Genomic DNA, 16005 nt, shown 5'->3' on the forward strand with positions numbered 1-16005 from the left:
CTACCATAGAAAGCCAAATATTCCTCACTTGAATGCATCCTCAGGATACTGGTAAAGGCTGAAGTGTACTCACTATGAAAAACTGTATATACTTAATCTGAAGATTCTATGAGATCTAAATTCTAGAAAATCCCAGTTATCATTCAAAGTCCAAACACTCATTTACCCCCTTCATTTTATTCACTCATAGCCAATGGCCCAAATGGACAAGGGCAGGTTGTCCTCCCAGAGACTTGGTTATACCCTCCACGGAGCTGCTGTCTACCCACTGTGTGATATCAGCAGTTACCCTTAAAGAAACAGGGCTCCAGGAGGGTACCCTTGTTTCTTGCCTTCATAATTACTACTACTACCTTCTTTATAGTGTGACCATCATGTTCTTTCTCTCCCCTGCTCTTCCCCCTGGTCATCAGTGTGCTTCCCATTCAATCTTCAGGGACCAAAACCTGACCAGTACTTCCTCTGCCAGTCTCCGATAAATCTCACCATAGCCAGGATTTGCAGGTTTGTGCCACATATAGACAAAAAGAAGAAATTGCAATGGTTATACAGAGAAGCTTAAAAAATTTTTTCTTAAGGAAAACAAAATGTAGAGTAGTTGCTGGTTGATTCAATAACAGCAATTTGGAAATGATCTTACCCACCAGCAGGGCTTTGATGGTGTCTCTTTCAAACTTGAAATGCAAGGTCTACAAGCCCTTTGTTTTTAGTTCTTATCACACTTTTAGCCCTTTAGATTATTTTCAACTTTGTGCTCTATATTAATGCTTTTCACCTGAAAAACTCGAATTTGTCATTTAAGACCCAAACAAAATGTCATCTATTTTTTCCTAAGTAAAGTTAATTGATCCATGCCTATGCTTCCTTAGCTCTTCACATGTGCCTCCATAACATGTGTTAACATGCACCTCTATGACATTGTGAATATGTATGTCCATGATGTAGGTTAGTATGTATCTCTACAGCATGAGTTAATGTGTACCTCCATAACGTGTTAATATGTACCTCAGTGTTTTAGTCCATTGTGCTACTATAACAAAAATAACATAGGCTAGGTGGTTTCTAAACACCATGAATTTATTTCTCACGGTCAAGGTACTGGGTAGTCCACGATGATGGTGCTGGCAGATTTGGTGTCTGGCAAGGGCTCACTTCCTGGGTCAGAGATGCTTATCTTTTTGCTGTGTCTTCACATGGCAAAAAAAAGTAGGGTAGCTCAATGAGTTTTCTTTCATAAGGGCATTAATCCCATTAATGAGGGCTCCACTCTCACAAACTAAGCACTTCCCAAAAGATTAGCTTTCAACATATGAATGGGGGGGGGGACATGAATAACATGCATTAAAGTATATGTCTATAACATTTATGAATATGTACTCTTGCATTTTGGATGGGTTTACATTATTTAGTTCTTATAGACTGGCAGATTTTTTACTTTAACTGTACTCTATGCCACTGAGAAAAAAAACTCCTACCTTAAACCACCTCATGCTACCTTAACTAATACATCTCTTTCATTCATTTTGTTTGTTGGGCATCTAATATGTTTTAGGCACTGAAGATATGAACAAGACATGTAAAGAGCCTGCCTTCATAAAGCTTACATTGCAGAGAACAGAGATCTAATATGTAAGTAGACAAATTAACAAGTAGCGATAAGTCCTACATAAAAATCATACAAGCACTGATGTAGCAATTACTGCAAAACCTAATTTATATGGGTAGTCAGGCGAAGCCCGCAGAAGGAACATTTGGACAGAAATCTGAAAGTCCAAAAAGGGCTAGTTCCTTCTTTCCTTTGTCTGAACTGCTCTATAACAACTGCCCCTGGCACAGTGCCTGGTGCCATAGATGGGTGCTCACAGATTGATCAAAGAAAACTTAACATACTGATCTCATGCAAAACAAAATGTCTTGTGTAATAAATGGATGAGCGAATAAATGAGTTGTGAAATCTGTATTTGGTGAAAGCGCCCTTAAACTTAACATAATTACATGTAAATTGGTCTAAATTAAACATGCTATACTTCATTTTAGTCAAATCTGTATTTAATTAGGTAATTAACATGTTCTGATCATTTCACAACACTTTTATAGAGTGCTGATTACAGTTGATAAATGAGCATTGTGCTATGAATATTTAATATTTTACTCATAACAAAGAGAATTCCACATTTTCTAAAATAATTTACAGTCAAAATGCCTTCAATCATTTTTCTGCTATGTTTTGACACTGTATCTTTAGAACATTTTTTAGAACATTTTTTTAGAACATTTTTTTAGAACATTCACATTGCCTAAAATCTCCCACCTATAACCACTAGTCCCTTCTCAATTTTGAACCAATTATCTGTGAAGAGGTGTTCCTGCATAGGTAAATTCCATTTCCTTTTGGATTTTAAGAGATAAGGTAATTAAGAATAGCATGCTTACATTCTGATAGGTCAAGTATCATCTGAAAATTGAATTCCTAATTAATTCTGTTTAGAGAATTATCATTGTATAAATGATCATTAGCATTATACCTGCATTCAGAATTGATTATTAAAAAATACCAAATTTTAGACTTGTCTTGAACACTCTACCTAGCAAGAAGAAGCAGAGACATTAAAATGAAGCACATAGAACAAACATTCTTTTTGAGGTTGAAGTGAAGATTAAAATAAATCTAAGCTGCTTCCTTATCCATTTCTTGGAAGAGTTTAACTTCCCAAGGGAATTTGATTTTTTTCCCAACATGGACCATACAGAGAGATTAATCCTGGTTAATAATAATAATAAGTAATAGTAAAATGTCAGGCCTCTAGGTAAGTTTCTTAGTGAATAGCACTGGTCAACTAATGGCATATTGGTAATACCAGTCTGTATTCTGCATAAACCACAGAGTGGCTAGGGGGAGCATAAAAAGGGCCAACTTTACAACTTGGCCTTAAATGGCTATAACATTTCTAAGACTATCCATCCAAATAGACAAAACATAGTCATAATGATTGCAAAAACCAAGATGCCTGGGAATAAAGTGTTTTGGTCTTTGTATGGCCAATGTATGAACAAACTAAGAAAAAAATGGAATGAGCAAATTTTAATTTAGTCAACATACCATAAGGAATCACATATACTCTGCTTTTTTTGTTTTTTAACTCTATGCTTGAGCCTAGAATATGAAGATGTTTCCTAGAGAAAGACTCAGCACCTTTTAGTTAAGAGGTCAGGAAAAGGAAATTTGGAAGAACTTTGAAAGGAATTGGTAGAAATTTGGAAGGAAGAGAAGAATCTAGAAGGAAGAACCAAGGAAGGAAAATGTCAAGCAAAAATCCTGTAAGCATCATTATTTTTTAAAAGTAATTTCCATAATTGAACCATAAACTGTTGAAAGCAACTAAACCAGTAGTTATTAAAATCAATCTGAAACAACAGGCATTGGCGAGGATGGCAGAGAAAGGGGAACTCTCTTACAATGTTGGTGGGAATGCAAACTGGTGCAGCCACTCTGGAAAACAGTATGGAGGCTCCTTGGAAAGTTAAAAATAGAACCACCCTATAATCCAGCAATTGCACTACTAGGTATTTACCCAAAGAATATTAAAATACTAATTCAAAGGGATACATGCACCCCAAGGTTTATAGCAGTATTATCTACAACAGTCAAATTATGGAAAGAGCCCAAATGTCTATCGATTGATGAATGGATAAAGATGTGGTGTATATACACAATGGAATATTACTCAGCCATAAAAAGAATGAAATCTTGCCATTTGCAATGATGTGGATGGACCTAGAGAGTATTTACTAAGCAAAATAAGTCAGTAGGAGAAAGACAAGTATCATATGATTTCACTCATATGTGGAATTTAAGAAACAAAACAATTGCACAAGCTAGGGGTGAGGGAAAGAGAGGAAAACCAAGAAACAGCGTCTTAACTATATGAAACAAACTGATAGTTACGGGAGGGGAGGTGGGCAGGGGGATGGGTTAAATAGTGATGGGTATTAAAGAGGGCACTTGTGATGAGCACCGTGTGTTGTATGTATGTGATGAATCACAAAAATATACATCTGAAACTAATATTACACTATATATTAACTAATTGGAATTTAAATAAAAACTTGGAAAGAAAAAAAAAAGAAAAAATCAATCTAAACCTTGAGTAAAGTTTCTTAAAAACCAAAACCCCAATTTTCCTCATTAATTGCTGTTCTTAATACTATCAATTACAGTGAGAGAACACATTATCCTGTATATATTTTGTTTTATGAAGATATTTATAACATTGCTTTCCTTTATTTCTCTGAATCTAGAGAAAGTTTTGGATACTCGAAAAGGTGGTGACTTTGAAAACTTTTCCCTCTTAATAAGCATATTAAATCTATGAGGTTCATTACAAAATTGTCTCCTAAGAATGCAATGTGGCATGTATAGCAAATGGAATGTAACGTTTGCAAGGTTTTAAAGTTTATTGCTGTCAGGAAACTGGCTTATAAGTAAGATGTACAGGTTTTGTAATATAATAAGACAAAGCTTTAAAAGCCTAAACTGTCCATTAAAATTTTAATGAAACACAAATGTAGTGCAATCATTGCTTACATAAAGATGACTCTTTCAGAGGATTGTGTAAACTTCATGAATATTTGTCTTTTCTCCATTATTCATCTTCCTATCGAACCGGGATCAAGCTCACAACATAATCTTTGCACTGCTTATCACATTTGTCTTCTTGGCAAATTTTTTGGGTTAGAAGATCTATGCTCATGGAAACATGTAAGGGCATTGGCATTGGTGAAATACAATATTTTGCCTTTCATTTTAATTCTGCTACCAGCTAGAAATTCCTCCCAAAATAATTGAAATGCAATCTCCCCCAGGGGTTAGAGATGTTCAATGTCATGACAGTGTTTAGGTTGCTGTTAAATGGACCCATTCCTCCTCTTCCACAGGCAGATGGCTTGACTATCTTTCCTGATCTTCCTTACAGTTGTGTGTTCTGTGTGACTGACTGAACTGTAGCCCATGACAATATAATGACTGCTAAAGTGATTGGTGCCTCTTTCAGAACTGGCCTGTAAAACCTCCAAATGTGACCCTCCTTTCTTTTTTCCCTTTGTAAAGATTTTGGAAGCCAAACAAAGGGGATCATGGAGCCACAACATAGTAGAACCTACTTTGAACTTCATGAATAGAGAAGTAAACTTGTATTGGATTAGTGGATGAGATTTGGTGTTTTCCTGTTACTTCAGTGAGCATTACCTTAACTTATAAATACAGTAAAAATTTGGTTTGTGAGCATATGTTCCAGAAACATGCTTGCAATCCAAAGCACTTGTATAGCAAAGCGAGTTTCAAGAACCATTGACTCGGTTGTGATCATGTGACATTCAGCATCACATACTACTGGTATTGCAAGACATCGCTCATTTGTCAAGTTAAAATTTAGTAGAAATACTTGCTTGTCTTGAAGAATACTCACAGAACAAGTTACTTGCAATCCAGAATTTTTTTTATTTTATTAAAAAAAAAAATTTTTTTTAACGTTTATTTTTGAGACAGAGAGAGACAGAGCATGAACAGGGGAGGGGCAGAGAGAGAGGGAGACACAGAATCGGAAGCAGGCTCCAGGCTCCGAGCCATCAGCCCAGAGCCCGACACGGGGCTCGAACTCACGGACCGTGAGATCGTGACCTGAGCTGAAGTCGGATGCCCAACCGACTAAGCCACCCAGGCGCCCCCAGAATTTTTTTTTTTTAATTTTGACTTGAAAAACATGGGAGATGGAGCAAAGATAAATACCAGGAAAAAAAATGGAAAATTTTTCTTTGTATTCATCAATAAATGAATAATATATAATATTTACATTCAGGCCTCCAAAGCCAACTTCTGATCCCTGGGTTAGAGCACTAAGGAGACACAAAACAATAGAGTATCTCACCTTCTGCCTTAGTGGGTGCCCACGGGAGCAGGGGGGCTGCACCATGAGAAGAGAAAAGGAGAGCTTTGGTCATGGACAAACCCTGAGACCTGGAGAAACCTGGCAGGAAAGAGACACTGGCTCACTCAATGTTTAATACCACTACTGGAGCTCTCGTCTCACCAGCAGAAAACAAAAACAAAAAAAACATAACCAGCAAAATAGAAGGAAAAAAAAACAGTTAAAAATCCATAGCTTTTGACTGCTACTTTAGTTTACAAAAAAAAAAACAAAAAAACAAAAAAAAAAAAACCCAAAGATTCCCCACTCTACTATTCATGTAAATGTCATGTGACAAAAAGCAATCAAAACTGTTTTATGGTCAAACAGCTGAGGACAAAGCTGGATTAAATATGTTCTTTACACAGAACTCCTCAGTCCTTTGACATTCTGCTCATTCCAAATATCCAAGAGGAGCCTGGCATATGCAATTTCCTAAATTGATTTGATCGTAGGCCTCTTTGGGGAGCACTTCTCAATACACAGATAGTAAGAGAAAAGAAGTAAAGGACATAAAACGACATGAAGAGGGGCACCTGGGTGGCTCAGTTGGTTAAGCAGCCGACTCTTGATTTCAGTTCAGGCCATGATCTTGTGTTTGGATAGAGCCCTGGGTTGGGCTCCATCCTGGGTGTGGAGCCTGCTTAAGATTCTCTCTCTCCCCCTCACTCTGCCTCTCCCTTGCTCATGCATGCACACGCATGCACGTTTTTTCTCTCTCTCAAAAAAAAAAAAACAACTAAAAGTTTTTTTTAATTTAAAAAAAAAGCACATAAAGAAAAGATGCAGGCACACACTATCCTGCTTTTGCCAGCAAATTGACACCTTTACCATTATTCCTGCTATAGACTGTAGAATTTCACCCAGCTATGTTTATCCTTGTGCTCTATGATACTGTATTGCAAGATAGCTAATAATGCCAATAAAAAGGCCCCTCTATTAATTGGGACATTAGCCTCAAACCACATTTCAGTGTTTCCAGGATGAGTTAGAAAAAGGAACCACAATAACCAGCTTCGTAGCTATTTCTTTGGCATGAGTTTCTTCTCTTCCATCTGTCTATCTTAATACATGCCTTTGTATGAATTACTTAGTTAACATTTGTGCTGCTTACAGCATAATCTAAATTGGATACCATCACCTAGGAAATGACCTTGGACAACAGAGATGCACTCAACAGTAATTTCCTCAGTCTCGTACTGAAGCAATGGCGAAAATGTTGCTGTCTCCTGCCAAAAACAAATTTGAGAAATGAATAGGCTGTAGAAGTGTAACATTTTGAGTTAATATTCTTGACTTTCCATGCTATCCAATGACAGGAAGTCTCTGTAAGCGCAAATGCAACATGAACATTTCTACTACAATTGGTAGGTGGTTGTGGAAGAAGCAATGGGGGAAAACCAACCAGCCAACCAAACAAAAATAAACAGAGGTTTATTCAGTGAACAGAACACCACTCCATGCCTTATTCTCTAAGCAAAACATTTGTAAATGATGATCATACTAGAATTCCTTCAAGAAGATGGCAGTGTGTTCATTTTAAATGTATACACAGTCCTTAAGGTCAAGTGTAAAAAGCAGATCTCTTCTTTGGCAAGTTCCTTATTTATTGAAAGAGGAAGTAAAATAAATAATGCACTACAGAGTCTGCCTGAGGAAATACATTTACCTTCTTTTGGTCTTGTTTCTGATTTTTTTAGTCCATTGTTCTTCAAGTAGAATTATTCTTTCTCCCAAATAGCTTTTTTTTTTTTTTTTGAGGTGGCACTCTCTATTTTAGAGAGTTGACTTAGCCTCTGTGACATGAAATGGTACTGTTTGGATGCAGTTGACTTTAAAATGCTCTACTGAGTTAGAAATAGAAAAGCATGAAAAAAGGTAGCATTAGACACAGGTGTGTCTGCACTGTTGCATTTTGATAGATCCCGTCATCTTTATTTATATCCAGTTTTTGAATGCTTCAGAACATATATACTTCATATATGAAAAGTTTTGTATGATCAGAATCTCATAATATTACTATTAGAAGTGAAGTCTCTAAGGACCAAGGGACACTGTGTTCAATATCCCCAATACCAGCAGAGAGAATGGGACCCTACTACATACAGCATCAAAGATCCACCCCTTGCTTCTCAGAATGTTGTTTTCAAGACAGGTTCATGTCTTTGGTTACTCTGGTTCCTGACCACAAAATGAAGATGGAGACGGAGAAATAGATAAACTTTATTATTTACATTTTGCAGATAAGAAAACATGCAGAAAGTTGGGTTTTAAATTCAGGTCTCTCTGGCTCCAAATTCGTGTTGATGGCCATCAGAATGTCACCTATAAAGGTCATTGATTAAATGATGCAGTCATATTGATCCACGAGCAGTGTTCCTCAGCTCTGCCCTCTGCATTTTTGGATCTATGTACCCAAGGTGACTTTCTGACAGAGAGCAGAATTGCTGTCTTCTTTCTGACTTTTACTTGTGTCCCTCACTTTGATGATATTACTGTTTGTTGAAACCATCCTGCTTGAATCATCTGTTACTTCAAGTCACCTCTGCTTTGACGATTTCTCAAGTTCTCTGCATGACACTTTTATAAGACTTGTATATCTTTCCTCACTGCCTCCATTCCCTCTCTGTCACTTTCTCTTGTCCTTCTGTCTTTCTTTCCTTTTCAGCGACCAGACTTTCTTGGATAAGAAAAATTGCATTGGATGGAGGCTCTGGGTCTCATGGAAGATTCAGATTTCTATGTACACTCTTTTTATGGTTCTTGTAAAAACCCTCAGTCGTCCCTGTTTATGTCACTGTTTTGGTGAGATTTTTTTTGACTTGTTGCAGCTGTGAACCTATATTGTTTTCTGTTTGATTTTGTGTCATCTCTCTTCTACATTGTAAATAAATGCAAAGAAAAAAGAGGATGGGGGGGGGGGTTGTTTTTGTTTTTGTTTTCTTTTTTTTGGTCCAAAGAGATTACATGACATCCTCTGAAGTTAACTGAAGAACCAGTGCACTGGTAAAGAAGAATTTATGTGTTTAAACCAGTTGTTCCTAAGTAAGCCATACAAAGTCACCTCTTCCAACTTCCTGCTCTGTCCTCAACAAACATGAGTGCAATTAGGATCATCACTGCAAAGGTTGCGAGTGGCAAAATGTCATGGTCAAGGCCCTCACGAACCTTAAAACCCATCAAAATACTTCATAACAGAGTTCTGCTTAAATTCTCTTAGGATAAATAAAGATTCAATGTTTCCAAACAGGAAACTCCCAAATTTAGGAGAAAACTCCAGGCCATCTGCAATGGGACCAAGAAATGGCTCCTTTATATCTTAAAGCTCAGGTTCTTCCTCAACTGATTTTCCCAAAATGTTAGAGAAGAGTTCAAATCAACTCAGTTTGTGCCAGGTTTCCACTACTGGATCAATCAACCATGCCCATGGGCTGGAATCATATTTTATTATTATGAAACTTCTAGAACAATCAGGTTGGAGTCAGAGTGGACATTTTTCAAAAACTCATGCTGCCCCAGAGCTCTGGAGATTTCTAGACAGTTTTAAGTTCACAAAGGAGAGAAAGAAAGATAACTGAGTAGGTTCTGTCACTCTAACTTTCTTCACCCAGAATAGATAACATTGATGTGTTCGGGATATTGGGTTACTGTTGCTGAAACAGGGTATGAAAAACATAGTTCCAAAATTGTCTGAGAAAACACACAACAAAAGTATAATGTTGAAAGACCAGCATCCTAAATGAGGTGGACATTCCTAACGCCAACTAAATTCAATTAGCTAACATAATTTGTACCACCTGAGTAGCATACTGTCCAGTGACCATAATTTCTTACTTATGGGGTGATCATGAATACTAGGCACTGTGCCAAGCTCCAAGTGAGAGCAGTAAATGTTTTATAAATTCTCTGTGGCTGTGCTTATTGGTCCCTAACAGACATCAGATGCAGATTTGCTAAAAACTTTAACTGAAAAATGGACATAATGACAGTACCTGCCTCAAAGAGTTTTATGAAAATTAGTCAATTAATGTAAAATACTTAAAATGTTGACAGACACACATTTTGTGCTTACTATGCTATCTTCTGTTATTATTGTTATTATTATTATTATTATTGCTATTATTAATGATAGCCATAAATCAGAAATAGCAACTTTATTTTTTAATCTTATTTATTTTTGAGAGACAGTGGGGGAGAGGCAGAGAGAGGGAGAGAAAGAATCCCAAGCAGGCTCCACACTTAGTGCGGGGTTGATCTCACAACGTGAGATCATGACCTGAGCTGAAATCAAGAGTCAGACGCTTAGCTGACTGAGCTACCTAGGCACCCCAGAAATAGTTACCTTAGTAAATATATTTAAAATTTGAATCATGGACAACCTGGGGGTTGCATTCCAATTGCTGGTATCTAAAATAAAATATTTACACATTTTCTAGAAAATATCAGGCAGTTACATTTGTACATTTGTGTGAGAACTTTAGAGATTAAGATCAAGAAAGAAGGGAAGCTCACGAATGAGTCAATATTCAGCACCACATTTCCCCTTGAGGTAGTTGCTATTTCCAACACTATTTCAGAAACTAAATAGAAACTGGTAGGAGAGAAGCTGAACAGAACCTTCAAAAGTCTCATTGGCTAATGGGAAATTGAAAAAGGGGAGGTAAGATTGCTGGGTATAAAACAAGATACCAGCTAGCTTTGAATTTTAGATTAAAAAAAATCATAAGATAATATAAGATAGTATAAGCATGTCTCATATAATATTAAAAATTCAAAGTTCAGGGGCACCTGGGTGGTTCAGTCAGTTAAGCATCTGAGTCTTGATTTCAGCTCAGGTCATGATCTCACAGTTCCTGAGTTCAAGCCCCACATCAGGCTCTCTAATGTCAGGACACAGCCCACTTCAGATCCTCTGCCCCCCACCACCACCTCTCTCTACCCCTTTCCTGCTCACATGTGTGCTCTCTTTCTCTCTCTCTCTCTCTCTCAAAAATAAAATTTTTTTAAAAATTCAAAGTTCAAAATTAATTGGGCAGTCTTTTTGTTTGTTTATTTATCGTTTTGTTTGTTGTTATGAACTCTGGCAGCTCCAAAAGGAAGGACTATGCTAAGCAGCCAAGGTTTTTAGATAAGAATTCAGAAAATCTATACTCTAGGAGTAGTAATGAAGCAAAAACAAGCCAGACCTCACAAAGAGCTTCAGACCATCTCAAATGCTAAATGCATTAAAGTAATATACACTTGCCTCCTAGAAGGAAAAATAAATTCTTGCTGGAGAAATATAAAATCTTCTAGAACCTCAAATTATCTCTATAATTTTCCAGTATTTAATTACATATTACCAGATTAGCAGAGGTTAGAAACTTGACCAAAGTTAACTCTGTGTGTGTGTGTGTGTGTGTGTGTGAGAGAGAGAGAGAGAGAGAGACAGAGAGAGAGAGAGAGAGAGAGAGAGAGAAATTTATAAGGAATTGGTTCATATGATGATGGAACCTGAGAAGTTCCCAAATCCACCTTCTACAAACTGGAGACCCAGGAAAGCCCGTTGTTTAATTCCGTCCAGGTTTATCGGTAGGCCTGAGAACCAGGGAGGCTGGCAGTTTAAACCCCAGTTTGAGAACCAGAGAAAATGAAATAAGATGACCAACTTAAGCAGTCAGGAAGCAAGGCCAGGCAAATTCCTCCTTAGGTCCCTTTTTGTTCTATTCAGGCCTTCAGTGGATTGGATGACACCCACCCACAATGGGAAGAGCAATCTGCTTTACTGAGTTCACTGATTCAAATGCTAATCTCATCCACACTCTGACACACACACCCATAAATAATATTTAATATAGGCACCCCATGGCCAGTCAAATTGACACATAAAATTAACATCACATGTATGTACCCTACCTACCAGTTCCACTCCTAGTTATATTTCCAACAGAATGATATACATATGTACCCCAAAAGATGTGTAAAAGTTATTCTTGCAGTATTATTCATACTAGCCAAATGTTGGAAACAACCCAACAGTCTATCAACAGTAGACTGTAAAAAGCATGGTGTGTGTGTGTGTGTGTGTGTGTGTGTGTACTAGAACAATGGCTATATGCAATAATACAGATAAATCTCACAAATATAATTCAAAATCAGAGACCAGACATAGAAGAATACATACTGTCTGATTCCATTTACATCATGTTCAAAAAAGACCAACTCCTATCTGATGTAAGAACTCGACATACTGACTACTTTTGAGAGGAGGGAGGGGTACTTATTGGAAGGAAGTATAAAGGAGGCTTCCAGAATTTTCCAGAATTCTCTTGATCTGTTTGATGACTACACAGACATTTTTATTGCACGCATCTGTATACAACATGTTACATATATATGTGCATATATGTGAGTGTGTGAGAAATTATATTTTTATAAAAGATAAAGTTTAAAAAATAAGGTAGAGACCTGGGACATGGACAGTTAATAAGCATAAAAGTTAATGAAGAAAATAATAAATCCATTAGCATAAAGGACAATAAAAATAACAATAAACAGCAGCTGAAATAAGGTGAAGCCCTTTCTATAAAAGTCCTAAACTATATGGATAGCCTTATTGGGGCATGAAGAATGAGACCAATTTGGGGTGCATCAACTGAGTGATGGGAATGGAGCTGGAAGGAACCTTTTCTGGGTACAAGCAGTCAGACTCCTAGCAAAGGTGCACATTTACAAATAAAAACAGGCTCTGCAAAAAAGCCCTAACCTAAAGGTTTGGCAAGCCCAGCTGCCTGCACACTAGCTTATCAGCCTCAACTCCAGGCCTAGATAACACGTCTGAGTCTAGTTCTGCAAATGTGAAGCATATGCGGGTAGATATACATGCACATATATGGTTTATTTACAGCATCACCCTCTTCCTCCTATTGTTAAATGATAAGAATAATTCAGAGAAGTTTCATGTTCTTTGAGACAATTGATTATTCTATTGTTAAATCATATTTGTGCTGGAAGTCCTTCTTCAGAATTGTATTTTCCCAGCCTTTCAAAGTCCTTCTGCAATATTGTTTTTTCCCCGTCTCTCTCTCCATGTCTAAAATCTAGGTTTTTTTCCATCAATGAAGTTGACAAATTTTGTAAATGTTTAACTAGATGCTGGCCACGGGTATCATGTGTGTACTGAGGTAAGCAAAATGGCTTTTATTTCATTCAGTTTAACAAACATCAGTGATATTTCTACTACATATTAGATCAAACTGAGCTTTAGGTAAGGGTTTGGCCCTGAAGAATTTCTTTAAATAATTTACACTGCCACTCAGATATTCCCTGGGACTTCAGTGTTTTCTGCATTTGTGTAGTTCTACCTGTTTCCACTTTTAATAAGCTGATCTTTCACATCTGCACAGAGCTCATTTCAAATTCAATAATCACAATGGAAGGCAATGTAAATCTTTAAAACTTCTGCTTCGAGAAGTTATATTTTTTTAGTGCTCATTTTTAAAAAAGCTGCCACAACTTATTAGCAGTTCATGGATGCTAGCAGAAGAAATAAGATTTCTGGGTCAGAGGCAAAGGACTCTATTTACTCATGGCATAGCAGACAGCATGAGTATTAGCATATTTACATTTCCCCCCTTGTTCCAAGTCCCCCAGAAGGGACACGAATGGGCCCAAATACACGGCTGTGCCCAGAGTGGTTTGTATTAAAGAAAAGGAGCCTTAACCTTATATAATTGGCAGTATGTATACTTGTCCTTTGCTCTACAGAGACTTTATTTTTCCCTCTATAGTTCAGTATGCCTTTGGAGAAAGACACTATTTTTTTCAAGGCTGTTTGCTATACAAACAGTAAAAGATAGCTAACAATGAGAAGGCATTTAGTATCTCTGTCATAAGACACAGAAATATGAGTGATCCATGGAAAATGATCTCCCAAACATGCAAAAGAATTTAGTAAAAAACCTACATTCTACTGACTTGGGCCAAAACTCCCTTAAATTCTCCACATAATAATTAGAATTGGAAGATAAATTCCGTGTGTGAATAGAAGTCATTATTTTGTTTTTGAGTTTGTCATTTTCATTGGGTAACTCCATAAATAATGTATGCCAAGCAATTTGTGCATGAAATAGAACTTCTTCTGGGATGATAAAAGTTGGTGATAACTTTGGTTCGTTTTGTACCACTTCTGATTGACCTTTCTCCTCCACATGAGGTGATGCAGCAAAACACACAAAGCACCAGGTACTCAACAGAGAGCGTGGTGTGAAATCAAATAAGGGTTTGACAGAGCAAATGATATTTCCCCCAGGGTATGAAGATAATATTGAAGATCTACACAAACACTACCACCAATTCTAATCCCTTGAAAGCTCTTGGGTTAAACACACATGAATCCCTGTTGTCTGGTAGCTCTACTTTTAGCCCTTGTAATGGTGTTGTGTTACAAAAGCAGACCTTCTAGAATCAAATTCTCATACTCTTCTTGGCCAAGTAGGAAGGACAGTTTCTGCCTCTAGCTGGGCCATCCCTCTAATGCACAGAAAGTGATGTCAAGTGAGGAGCCTTTGAGGTCAGACCCTAAATGTTCAACCTTGTTTCTGTTCCTTAAATACTTTGTGACGTTGGGGTACCACACGATGTCCTCAAGTCTTGGTTTCCTTGTCTGAAAGATGGCATTCATACTACTTGGCTGAAAGGTGCAAAGACAAAAGGAGAAGAAGACTTTATAGCATAGACCCACATAGAATAGTTGCTGAATTTCCACTCATTTTGCTCTGTTCTCTGTTATGTCACAGGTGCTGAGCTCCTGCCAGCTCTCCTCTTGGGTTCTACAGGTATGGAGGTGGAGCCCAATGGACTGGTGCTGAGATATTCAATTTCCTGTCTCAGATTTTACGCTTCTTTGCTTGTCCAATTTTTCTCCTGTCCACTTGGCCTATGTTTCCAAGCAGAGGTGTTTCATCCAGCTTGGATGCAGCAACTATCTTCCACGACCCTGTAACCTCCAGCTCCAGAGCCGAGTCATATTTTCATTTTTATTCCCCTCTCCACAGGCCTTCTAAATAAATCCTTCTTGCTGAACTTCTTCATAAAGCAATGGCCCAGATTAAGTCATTGATGTGAATCTTCATTTTAATTATGTTATTCACAGAAACATTAAGCTCTTTTCAGAGTGCAGCATGGCTCACTCTTTTAAAGAATATGATACCTTGGGTTATGTGAAAAAGCTATAAAGGAGGCCTATTAGAGGCTGCTTGATCTACTTCCTCTGGCACCAGGAGATCTGGCTTGAAGCTGCTCTTTAAAAGCTCTCCTCAATATGGTGAGACCTGCATTACTCTGGCTGTTTTCTTCCATTTCCCCATGAGCATTTCGTGTCATGTAAAATTTGCTCTCCATTCACAGAAAATGTATTTAATTCACTGATATTTAAGAGTGTGTGTGTCAGAAAAATACAGAGAGAGTGAGACGGAATAAGAGAGACTGAGACTCAAAAGGAAACTCCGAGGAAAGATTAAAAATAAAAATAAATGTTCTAAATGGGCTCTGAACATCCAAAAGGGACATTTTCAGTAGCAGAGAATGTCAAAGATTAAAGATGACCTTGAAAGGATCCAGCTCAACCTCTTCATTTTACAGTTAAGGAAATTAAGGGCCAAAGATACAGAAGGAGTAAGAGATTTAGCTTGGAAGAGAATAGAATGAAGGACAGCCAAGTCAGTATGCTTTCCATTGTAATATAGACAAAAGCAAAAGTCAGTCAGACAAACAAGGTGTGGGACACTTGCTGTTGTGAGTTTAAAAAATGATATTATTCTGAGAATGTTCTATCAGAGAATCAGGAATATCTGAGTGCTGAGCTATTATTACTCATCCTTATGTGTCCCAGGGAACTTGGGAAAGTAAGACTGGTCATATGGTGAAGCAAGTATTTATTTACAAGTGAGCCAGTATTACAGACTGTCAAAGTAGGGCCTTTTGGTGAAAGCTGAGTTGGAGTATGTGACTCAGACAGGAACCTAAGTAGGACTCTTACATTCTTCACTCTTCTAAAAGTAAA

At 37.4% G+C, this 16005-nt stretch overlaps 1 long non-coding RNA gene across 1 annotated transcript in view; it reads left to right on the plus strand.

The window, feature by feature from the left end:
- The window catches only part of LOC125164533 (uncharacterized), an 80521-nt gene extending 77208 nt beyond the window's left edge, over positions 1-3313 (plus strand). The window contains exons 4-5 of the long non-coding RNA XR_007151800.1: positions 1553-1629; positions 3159-3313. This is a non-coding gene — a long non-coding RNA (uncharacterized LOC125164533). The remainder of the gene's footprint in view (positions 1-1552; positions 1630-3158) is intronic.
- The last annotated feature ends 12692 nt before the right edge of the window (positions 3314-16005 follow it).

Source organism: Prionailurus viverrinus, chromosome B1, assembly GCF_022837055.1.
Source record: "Prionailurus viverrinus isolate Anna chromosome B1, UM_Priviv_1.0, whole genome shotgun sequence".
Taxonomy (NCBI): Eukaryota; Metazoa; Chordata; class Mammalia; order Carnivora; family Felidae; genus Prionailurus; species Prionailurus viverrinus.